Here is a 9907-nt window from a genome sequence, read left to right as displayed (position 1 = left end):
ATTTGAACTCATGACCTTCTGAAGAGCAGTCGGTGCTCTTCCCCACTGAGCCATCTCACCAGCCCCTACAATAACATTTTATAATTTAAAGTATTGCTGAGAACAGGAAATTGGATTGTCAGGAGCTAAGTCAGCAGAGCCAGGAGACACTGTGTTATTTTTAAACACTCACAATTCATAGCTTTATCTACTATAGGAAAAACTAAGGATGAAAATATGACCCAACACAACAGCCTCCCTTCCTTTGCACGACTTGCCTGCTTCTGATTGGATGATCACAATGCAAATTACAATACCACCAGATACACCAGAGAACATTGCCTGAAAAAAGTAAAGGGCTAGGGATCCATGCAGGGGTGGGGCCTGCATGCTTCACTAACAGTCACATATGTACTACAGCAGCCTGAACAGCTTTACAAATGGATACACTCAAAAACACTAACAGGAGAAAAGAAAGATGGAATCCTTCCAACATGCAGTTTCAAGTAAACTATAGGAAATCAATGAAACACAAAGAGGGGAACAGAAGCAACAGACATAAAAAACACACAGTGGGAGACTTCAGTCCTAGCTTCTTAGTATCCCTGAAAAGTCATGCGAACTCTTGCTTAGATCTGTCTTTTGAAACAGACTCACACAAATCCAAAGAAATTATTACTCACGCAGACACCAAGGCTCCCACAGTGAGCTGATCCCCTCAGAAAAGCTACGTGGATGGAGTCTCATCTGTGTGTGTTCCACACTGAGGGAGACCAAGGCTTTACATACCTTGGATCTTGGGTTGCTAAACTTGGGTTGGTATTGTAGTCTTTCTTTCCAGAAGAAACAAGGACACAGCACAGCTTATTTCAGACATCGTTTCTTCTTAGGTTGTTGCATTGTTTGGATCCTCGTGCTGAGAACAACTGACAAGAGGGAAGATATGAATCAGCAAGTATCATCCGGAGTTATCTTTAATGTAAGTCTTCAATGTAAGCCCATTAAAAAGAGATGGAAGCTAGGCATAGTGGTGCACAGCTATAATCCTGGCACTGGGGAAGCAGACACAATGCCTGCTGAAAAAGTGCAGATATGAAATATTGCTTAGTGTGTTTGAGAAGCACCTAAGGAACCATTGAGGAAGAAATTGAAGTGGCAGGTTGAGGAGAGGAATGGAAAGCAGTACAACCAAAGGCTGAGGTGACCTATATCACACAGGGACCGGGGAGCCAAGTGTGACATGATGTGAGAATTGGATAAAGGGTTTGGGTCAGAGGGATAGCATGATCTTGTTCATATGAGTCTAGCAGAGTCTACAGGAGTCCTGTTGAAATCAATGGAGAAGTCTAAATAGCTCCCTCCCATTTGCCCCAGTTCTCAGTGGTTTTGCTAAGCCCCTACCTTTAGTTTAGCCAGTCAGTCCACAACTAACCAGCATGATACTAGATCACAAGTGCAGCTTTCCTAAAGGTTTCCAATCCTCCAAAAGTAGTTTCTCAATTGTTCAGTTCTTGACAGAGTCCCAAAGCCCCCACTTGAACCTAAATTTATAAGGAAAATGGGTTGGATGGCTTTTCTAAATGCCATAGTCATTTTGATTGACAGTGATGAAGGTAACCATTGTCACTTTGATTTTTTTCTCTCTATGTCAATATCTCCTGCTTATTGATGACATGAAAGGCATTGATTATTGCTGTACTACCAGCAAAAAAAAAAAAAAAAAAATAGTGTAGACTGCCTCCTGGGCATTCAGGAATCAAGCAAGTTGCCTCATCTAGTGATCTTTCTCTCTGTTCTAAAACCTGCCACAAAATCTGTCACTTTTTCCAGCCACTGGGAATCCAATCACTTCACTTGGTTTCCATCACTACAACATTAAATCGCCTTGCCAGTGGTTTCCTAATTTATGTTTCCTTCTAATAAAATGTTTATTCTACAAACCAAGTAAATAGCAAACCCTTCATATAAAATTGTTCAATGAATAAATGAGTAAATAAATTTTTGAGTGACATGTTGATGCATGCCTGACTTCTTTTTAATTTAAAAAATGGCATTAATTGTTTGAGAATTTTGTGTATATTTTGATCATATTCACTCCCAACTGTTCCAAAAAATCGACAGCCCTTTCTCCTCCATCTAACTGTGTTCTTTTGCAGGGGCCAATCAAGTTCTCTTCGGTGTGCAGTCCACCACTGGAGCATGATTGACTTACCACACGTCAAACTCTTAGAGAAAAGTGACCATTAACTGACTAAACCCTCCCAATATCTAACAGTTACCAACAGCTCCTCAGTTAGGGGCTGAACCTTGTGGCCACCTTCACATTTCTGACTGAGATTTTATCTGGCTTGAGTTGCATGAGCCTTGTATGTGTTCTTATCATCATTGTGAGTCTATATGTATAGTTTCCCTGATGGGTACAGGACCATTGCTTCTTTGTAGCCATCCACTGCATCAGACCCTTACATTCTCTCCATCCCTTCTTTCTAAATAACCCTAGGGAGGATGGAATACAGTATGTAACATCTCATCAAAGGATGAGCATTCTTTAGTCTCATTCTCTGCACCTTTTCTAGTTGTTTGTCTCTATGTTACTTACCATATACTGAAAATAGAAATTTCTCTGATGAGGTCTGAGAGATGTCTTAATCCATGTGTATAAAGGTAACTAATTGGGAGTTGGTTTAATATTATGCTCATTTAGCAGGTTAACAATAATAGGTTCCATCCTAAGGTCTGAGACATATCTAGCCACAGGATCATTTTGACCCTGATAACAGTGCCAAGTATTGGTTTCATCTTGTGGACTAAGCTTTAAATCCAATCAGGAAGGGTTGCTTACTTTCATAACACCCATTCCACTGTTGCAACAGTAGTCATGTCTTGCTTGGCTAGTAATTATTGTAGTTCATGGTATTCATGACTGAGTAAGACTGATGATAACTTTTTCTTCTCTGGTAGTTTGCATAGCACTGTCCAACATTATGAAGGCAAGCCAGTAGGGAGCTTTCAGATAAGTATCCAATTGATTTAGCCATGTCCTATGACTCAAGAATGTGGTGCTTTTGACAATAGGATCTTAACATCAAGTTCTAAAGGGTAAATAAGAGTATTAGCATTAGACTGTAATGTTTGAAGGTCTTTGAGACCTCACTAGCCAAATACTCCTAAATAAGTAACCCATTATTGAGATTTGTTAGACTGGTGTCTACTAAGGGCATTGTTGCCCATGCCTGATATCTTACCTGTATGCTTTTTTCACTATATCTAATTGTCTCTAAATTTACATTTATAAGCTAGGTCTTGGTCATCCATTTGTGACCAAAAGTATCAGTAATAAAAATACTATTTATTTATTTATTTATTTAGGCAAGATTCCACTATCCAGCTCAAGTTAACACTGAACACAAGTCCTTCTGCTTTCATTTCCCAAGTTACAGAATTATAGGCACATATCACTAGGCCCAAAAATATCTTCTAAAAGGTAGACAATTTGTCTAAAAGTCACCATAAAGTCCTATAATATTTTTAGCATTCAAAGTCCCAGTGGACAATAGTCAAGACCTGGGAACCAGTCATCAACACAACTCGCCACCACTGGTGAACTGATCATTCCTGTAGTAGGGAACATGGTGTTCCCTACTGAAGTTCCTTCTAAGGTATTCATTAATCCCTGATAAATAGCTTAGTTTATCCCTTCCACAGAAGTGAGGTAGGACAGAAAACCAGAAGGAATCGTGAGACATGAAAAGGGAAAGGAGCCCCTCACTGTTATCTGATTAAACCCTCTCACCAAATGAATAATAGGAATTCTAATACAATTAATGACATTTTCTCTGATAGTTGTTAACATAGAAATGATATTCTTTTCATATATAGATACTTTGTTAAGACAAACAATGAACTAGGATCATGGCCTAACTATACATGGCCTCAAGTAGGTCTTTTGTTTTCCCACACATATCCTGGAAGTCTCAGACTATTTACATTGCTCCTGGAAGTCTCAGACTATTTACATTGCTTACAATGAAGACATCCCAATTTCCTACATCTCTGAGATCTTATGTGTTATATATAATCCTGTCTGGTAACCCCCGAGAACCACCTTATGATCTCATTTAGGTTCTTAGCAACCCATAGGAACACAGTAGCTTTTAAATCACTGAAAGGGTATACTTTATTCTTGCAAAGGCAATAAAGGGTGACAATTAAAGACCATACACACACTCTTGGTGTGTCTTACTTTCTTCCTTAGTCTTCTTCCTTCTCTTAACTCTTTTCAAGTCCATACTAAAATATCTTCATTAAACTCCAACCCTCCTTCATACTTGTTACTCTGAAATTCTTTCCTGAGTGGAAGCCATGAATCTTGGTTTGGCCTGAGGGAAGATGGCTAATGGAATAGATGGCCTCCTCAGACTACTGCAGAGGACAGAGTAAAGCTATGCCCCTGCCTCTATCACTTTACTGCTGACAGAGGAACACCTTCTGTGCAGTCCATTTTGAAGTCCCTAGCTAAATTAAGAGATTTGGTCTTCCCAGGATGGAGCTGCCACACAAAGTCTCCTTCATGTTCTCCATGCTTTGTTATCCAGCGTCATTATCCTTGACATCGGATGGCCCAGGCCAGCCTTCCTTTTTGTCTCCTTGCCCCTTTGTGGGTGGCTCACAAATTACACGTCCCTCCTGCGGTTCCTCCCTCCTTCACCTTCAGCCTTTTCTCTCAGACCTTTGCTGAGCTGCTTGCCCCTCTCCCTAGCTGGCCTGATCCGAGTCTTGCCTTTGTTTCCACTCTCTCAGAAGGGACAAGTTTCACCTTCTTCCTCCCGACACTATGAAGCTAAAACAAACCTCTGCATAGAAAAGAGGAGATGGCTTTCAGAAGCAGCCAGACACTATGCTTGATCTTTTATGTTTTGTTTTCTTAATGTACCTACTGGCTCCAGTAGACAGAGAGAGAGATTTCATTGGCTGCTCTGATTCCTGCAGGCAAACGATTGATATTTCTCTCCTCTCTGATGTCTATGACAAGGATGCTTTAAATATGAATCGAATGTCATAACAGTGGGTCTTTGATATGCTTGCCAAGGGCCATGTTTTGCGCTTATTTATTTCACACAGAAACCTATTGAAATAAGATTTATTATTCCTGTTTCATAGCTAAAGAAATAACCTGAGTGGGATTAAGCCACCTGTCTGCGGTGTCTTGTTCCAAGTCTCATTTTCACCAGGTCATGGAAGAATGTCCAATGTAAATTCATAACAAATTCATAACACCAAGCTGCAGGCCCCCCAGCCTTCCTCTCTCCCTGCAGTCACTCTCCAGCCTGTGGCAGCCCAGTTTGGAAATATCCCAGCACAAGCATCGTCATTAGTGATTCAGATTCAGATGGGTCTCAAACCATAACTTCTCTTGCATATTAAAAGGGAAATTTGAATAGTCAAGTGGAATACAAATGAAGAAGAGAGCCTTCTAGCGATCAGATGAAAGCTTTTATAATACATTTTCTAAGGTTTTAATTGTGAAATGTTTCAAGCAAGCAGAATTTCTGCTCTGTGAACACACATGTATCACACGTGCATACACACACACACACTATCATTTACTAGATATAACTATTGTCAGGGAACTAGTACTTTCGTGTACCTGGTTGTATGCTTTCTCACATCCATATACATGCAACATGTACATATAAAAGTACAAGTATCTACACTGATAACTGTGTGCAGTGTATCCTATTTGTTTATACATGCTTCATATATTTGTGTAGATATAAACAAGATATCATATTCTTCTTAGTAATATTCATAGGTACATACTTCCATATTTGCATATACAACATAAAAAGCTGTTTGTATTTTAAAACTGATATCTTAGATGATATTAATGCTAGTATAACTGTCCTTTCTGCTTTTTCCATACACTACTTTTGAGATTTATTACATATACAGACCTACCTATTCATTCACCTTATTTTTGCATGGCAACAGTAATTGCCATAATATATTAGCTGTTTTTGGAGTATTGGGTACTATTTCAGAATTCTATGCATATTTTTTTATTTACTCCTTAGTGTTAGTAGGAAGTACTGCTAAAAGCCAGAAATGCAGTTCTGTACCTCCTCCTTTCACCCTGCCCGTCTTCAAGGCAGGCACCCCCAAACCAATAGAGTCTAGCTTGAAAAGCACCAAGAGAGTAGGAGTTCCACGACTTTTCTGAGGTCACAGAGCTAGTAAATGGCTCCTTGGGAGTCCAACCTTAGAGCCATACTTCTCCATTCTACAGGTCATCTGTGCACCATCCCTCCTTTTGCCTGGGCTGCTTATGTGAGATGTTGGAGGAAGAAGGCAGCTGTGATCATTGTGTCGTTACCCATTATCATTGAGGCCTCCCACATCCAACACTGACTCCCCCTGGATTTAAGGATACAAACCTTGTAAAGCAAGGTCAAAAGATAGCCCCTATAATCATCCTATTTTTCTGTTTATTTATTTATTATTTTTTTTCTTATGTATGGGGGGTACACATGCCATGATATCAATCAGAAGACATCTTGTGGGAATCCTCTCTTTCTACCATGTGGATCCTGGTGATAATCTCAGGCTGTTAGTCTTGGGAGAGGCCCCTTCCCTGCTGAGCCATCTTTTATTCTCTTTAAATCTGGAGTTATGTGCAAGGTGATCTTGAGTCAGGAGATCTGACAATTATTATTACAGGTAAGGTTCTATGCCTCATCTTGGTCTTAGGGTTGCACAAAGATGGGTTTGCTGGGCTCTATTTGCCTATGTTAGAGAGGGAAACATGAAGACATGAAAATCAGAGCTCACTCACTGTTCTTCCTCATCAGACTCCACCTCTGCTACCTTGATGTCTTTGCTGAAAGGTGAGCTGCTCCTTGAGGTCTGGAACTAAGTCAATGTCTATTCGTTTTTATTTCATCACATCATAGCCAGCCATATAGGGACCAGTTGACAAGCCAAGTTGTAACTCTGCAGTGTCTTGTTAATTTGAGTTGCACATGACAGAAATTCAGTTTGTGAAGTTCAAGGACAGTGAAAAAAATTTCTAATTCATGAGGGCCATCCTGTTGGAGTAGGAGCAGCCTAGAGGAAACTTGGCAAGTGATATCTTGGGTTTATTGACAGGGCAGTAGACAAAATAGCATAGAGGGTTGATGTATGCCCAGCTCTAATGCTTTAAGTCTTATTATAAATTATATATATACATATTAAAAATTACAAAGATTTTGTGTCAATGATATTTACCTCAACACTCAACTATATTCTTTTTCCTTACTTCACTAAGAGGGCTTGTTTAGCTTGCAGCAGGTTGTACTACACTTGTTTGTTGATGGTTCAAAGCCCTTTTTCCATCTTAGCAATTTCTCTTTAGTCTCATTTCTTCAGTCTTGTTTCTGGCTATCCTCCCCTTAGACATCCTAGGGGTTTGACTTAATCTTCGTACATGTTCTTATGAATGTAGGTTCTTTTGTCTTTACATAGTAGAAATGGGAGTCGTACTAACACATGTCATCATGCACCACATTGTAATGTGAAGCTCACCTGGGTGGCTGGCAAACACCTCAGACATTTGCTCACAGAAGTAGCATTTGCGCTGTTTTCATGCATTCCTCGGTGACAGGCACCTGGACTATCAGACCCTTCCCTCACTATATCACAGACTGTCCCTCTTGTTTCTTATGTACCAAGAGAGCAACTATAACCCACTGCAGAGCTGCGGAGTAACAGGACATAACTGTGCTTACGTCTTTCCTTAATACTGACAGAGCATCCTTCCCCAGTCCTGTCATCCTGATCTATGCCAAGGAGGCTTTCCCGTCTAAGAGTATCCCTTTCCACCCCAGTAAAAGGCATGCAATCCCACTCATAGGAATCTCTGTAAGTCTCAAAATCTTTTAGGCTTTCAGGGGTTCCTCTAGCGAAATTCAAACATTTCTGCATAGGAAATACAGGACATATTTTTCTTCTATTTGGGTTTCTATAAAGATCACATATAAATAACTCATCAAGAATGCCAAGCCCAAGTGTCTGGTTCATGGCCACTCAATACATTTTGATTTCTTTCTCTGAATACAGAACCTGTCAAGAAATCACTTATTAACAGCACTTGGGAAGGGAGGAGCACAATGCAGAGCGGGCGAGGAAATCCGTTACCTTCACAGCTGAGCTTCCTGCCCTAAGTAGGAGCCTGGGAGAGAGAGGTCATCTTCATCCTCAGATAGTCCAGGTTCCTTGCAAAAACTCCTCCAGGGACCACTGTCATCCATCCTGTGTGCTAAGAATCCCTTGCAAGGTTAATAAGCACAAAAGGCTTGTCTATAGTGCTCAGATTTCCTAAGACAGGAATTCTGTGTGGAGCCAGAGAACTTGCATTTCCAAGGAAGTCTTCACCTTCACCTGCTGCTGCTGTTGCTGCTGTTACTTAGGGACCAGATCACACTGAATGATTCTCCTTTATATAATTCAGAGACCCTGTTTAACGTCCACAGATTGGACAAAGAGAAGACATCTAAATGAGTAAGAGGTTTTTTACTCTCACCTACAAAGATTGATTCTCAGACCCTGAATATCAGTCTCCTGTACCCCAAGATAGAGATGTAGGTTTGGAGGACTTCAGCCTCTCAGACTAATACATGCTTGCTCTTACCATGCTGAGGCTGAACTAGACCACTTCCATTTTCCTCCACTGACATTTTTCACACCCATTTGACAAGGTCTTTGTGCAATACCTCAGAACTTTAGCCCTTCTGGTGTCACCCCTGCAGCAGGTAGAGCTGTACAAAACCCCAGGCTCATTTCCTCTGGGTATAAACATGAATTCTATAGCCCAAGCATTGAGAAAGAATCCAGATGAAAGTACAAAGCTTGTGACTGAAGGGAGAGGAAGACATGATTTTGAATACAAATTTCTGCTTCTTTTCCACAGAATATACATCAAGACTCTAGATAGCAATAAAAGAATGAAGTATTATCTTTTGTGACATTTTGGATGAACCTGGAATGCATAATTAAATGCAATAAGCCAAACAGAAAATCAACACCTGGCCTCATGTAGGATGTAAGAAAATGATCTTATAGAAGTAGAAAGAAAAACCCTGGACAAAGGGACACAGAAGATGACAGAAATGAGATGAAGAGGAAGAAATTAGCTAATGGGTACAAAGTTACAGCTAGATGGGAAGAATATGCTCAGGTGTGTTTTCACAGATAACAGCAGCACCTGATAGGATTCAGATAAGCCAGGAGGGAGGATTTTGAGTATTCTCACCACAAAGCAATGTCATGAGTTTATGTGTGAGATGATGAAGAGGTTGAATATTCTGATTTAGTCATTACCCTCTGTGTGACTATTTCTAAATATCATAGTGTTCTCTACAAATATGTACAAATAGTATGTGTCAACTAAAAATGACATCAAAAATCAACAAGATACCATTTGAAAAAAAGTAGACCCAGACTCAGTAAGGAAAGATTTATTTGAAGGGTTAATTCCTAGGAAGAGAACCTCTTGCAATGGGGAGTTCACATGACTATGAGCTCTGCAAGTGTGGCAGATGTTAGGCAAAGAGCAGGTCATTTCCTTTTTGTTGGTTATATCGGTTCACTGGATGTCAGAGTGATATTTGCATATAGCCATATAGCATGAATTGACAAAAACACAGCAGCCTCCTTTCATTCACCACCACCTCCAGCCCCCACTACATGCCCCATAACCTCTGTTAATTACTGTTCTACATTAAGGTCAACTCTTTTTAACTTCTACCATTGACAGAAAAGAAAGAAAGAAAATGCAAAAAGCAAAAAGCTCCTAACCCAAAACATTCAGGAAATCCAGGGCAAATGAGAAGACCAAACCTAAGGATAATAGGTATAGAAGAGAGTGAAGATTCCCAACTTAAAGGGCCAG

The 9907-nt window shown here is 40.2% G+C and overlaps 1 long non-coding RNA gene across 1 annotated transcript in view; it reads right to left on the bottom strand.

The window, feature by feature from the left end:
* Positions 1–9907, bottom strand: part of LOC116091048 — a 46245-nt gene that overhangs the window by 20531 nt on the left and 15807 nt on the right. Inside the window, exon 2 of the long non-coding RNA XR_004118918.1 lies at positions 769–905. This is a non-coding gene — a long non-coding RNA (uncharacterized LOC116091048). The remainder of the gene's footprint in view (positions 1–768; positions 906–9907) is intronic.

Source organism: Mastomys coucha, unplaced genomic scaffold (assembly GCF_008632895.1).
Source record: "Mastomys coucha isolate ucsf_1 unplaced genomic scaffold, UCSF_Mcou_1 pScaffold15, whole genome shotgun sequence".
NCBI lineage: Eukaryota > Metazoa > Chordata > Mammalia > Rodentia > Muridae > Mastomys > Mastomys coucha.
Note: the sequence above shows the minus strand (reverse complement) of the source record. Positions and strands in the feature narration are given on the sequence as shown.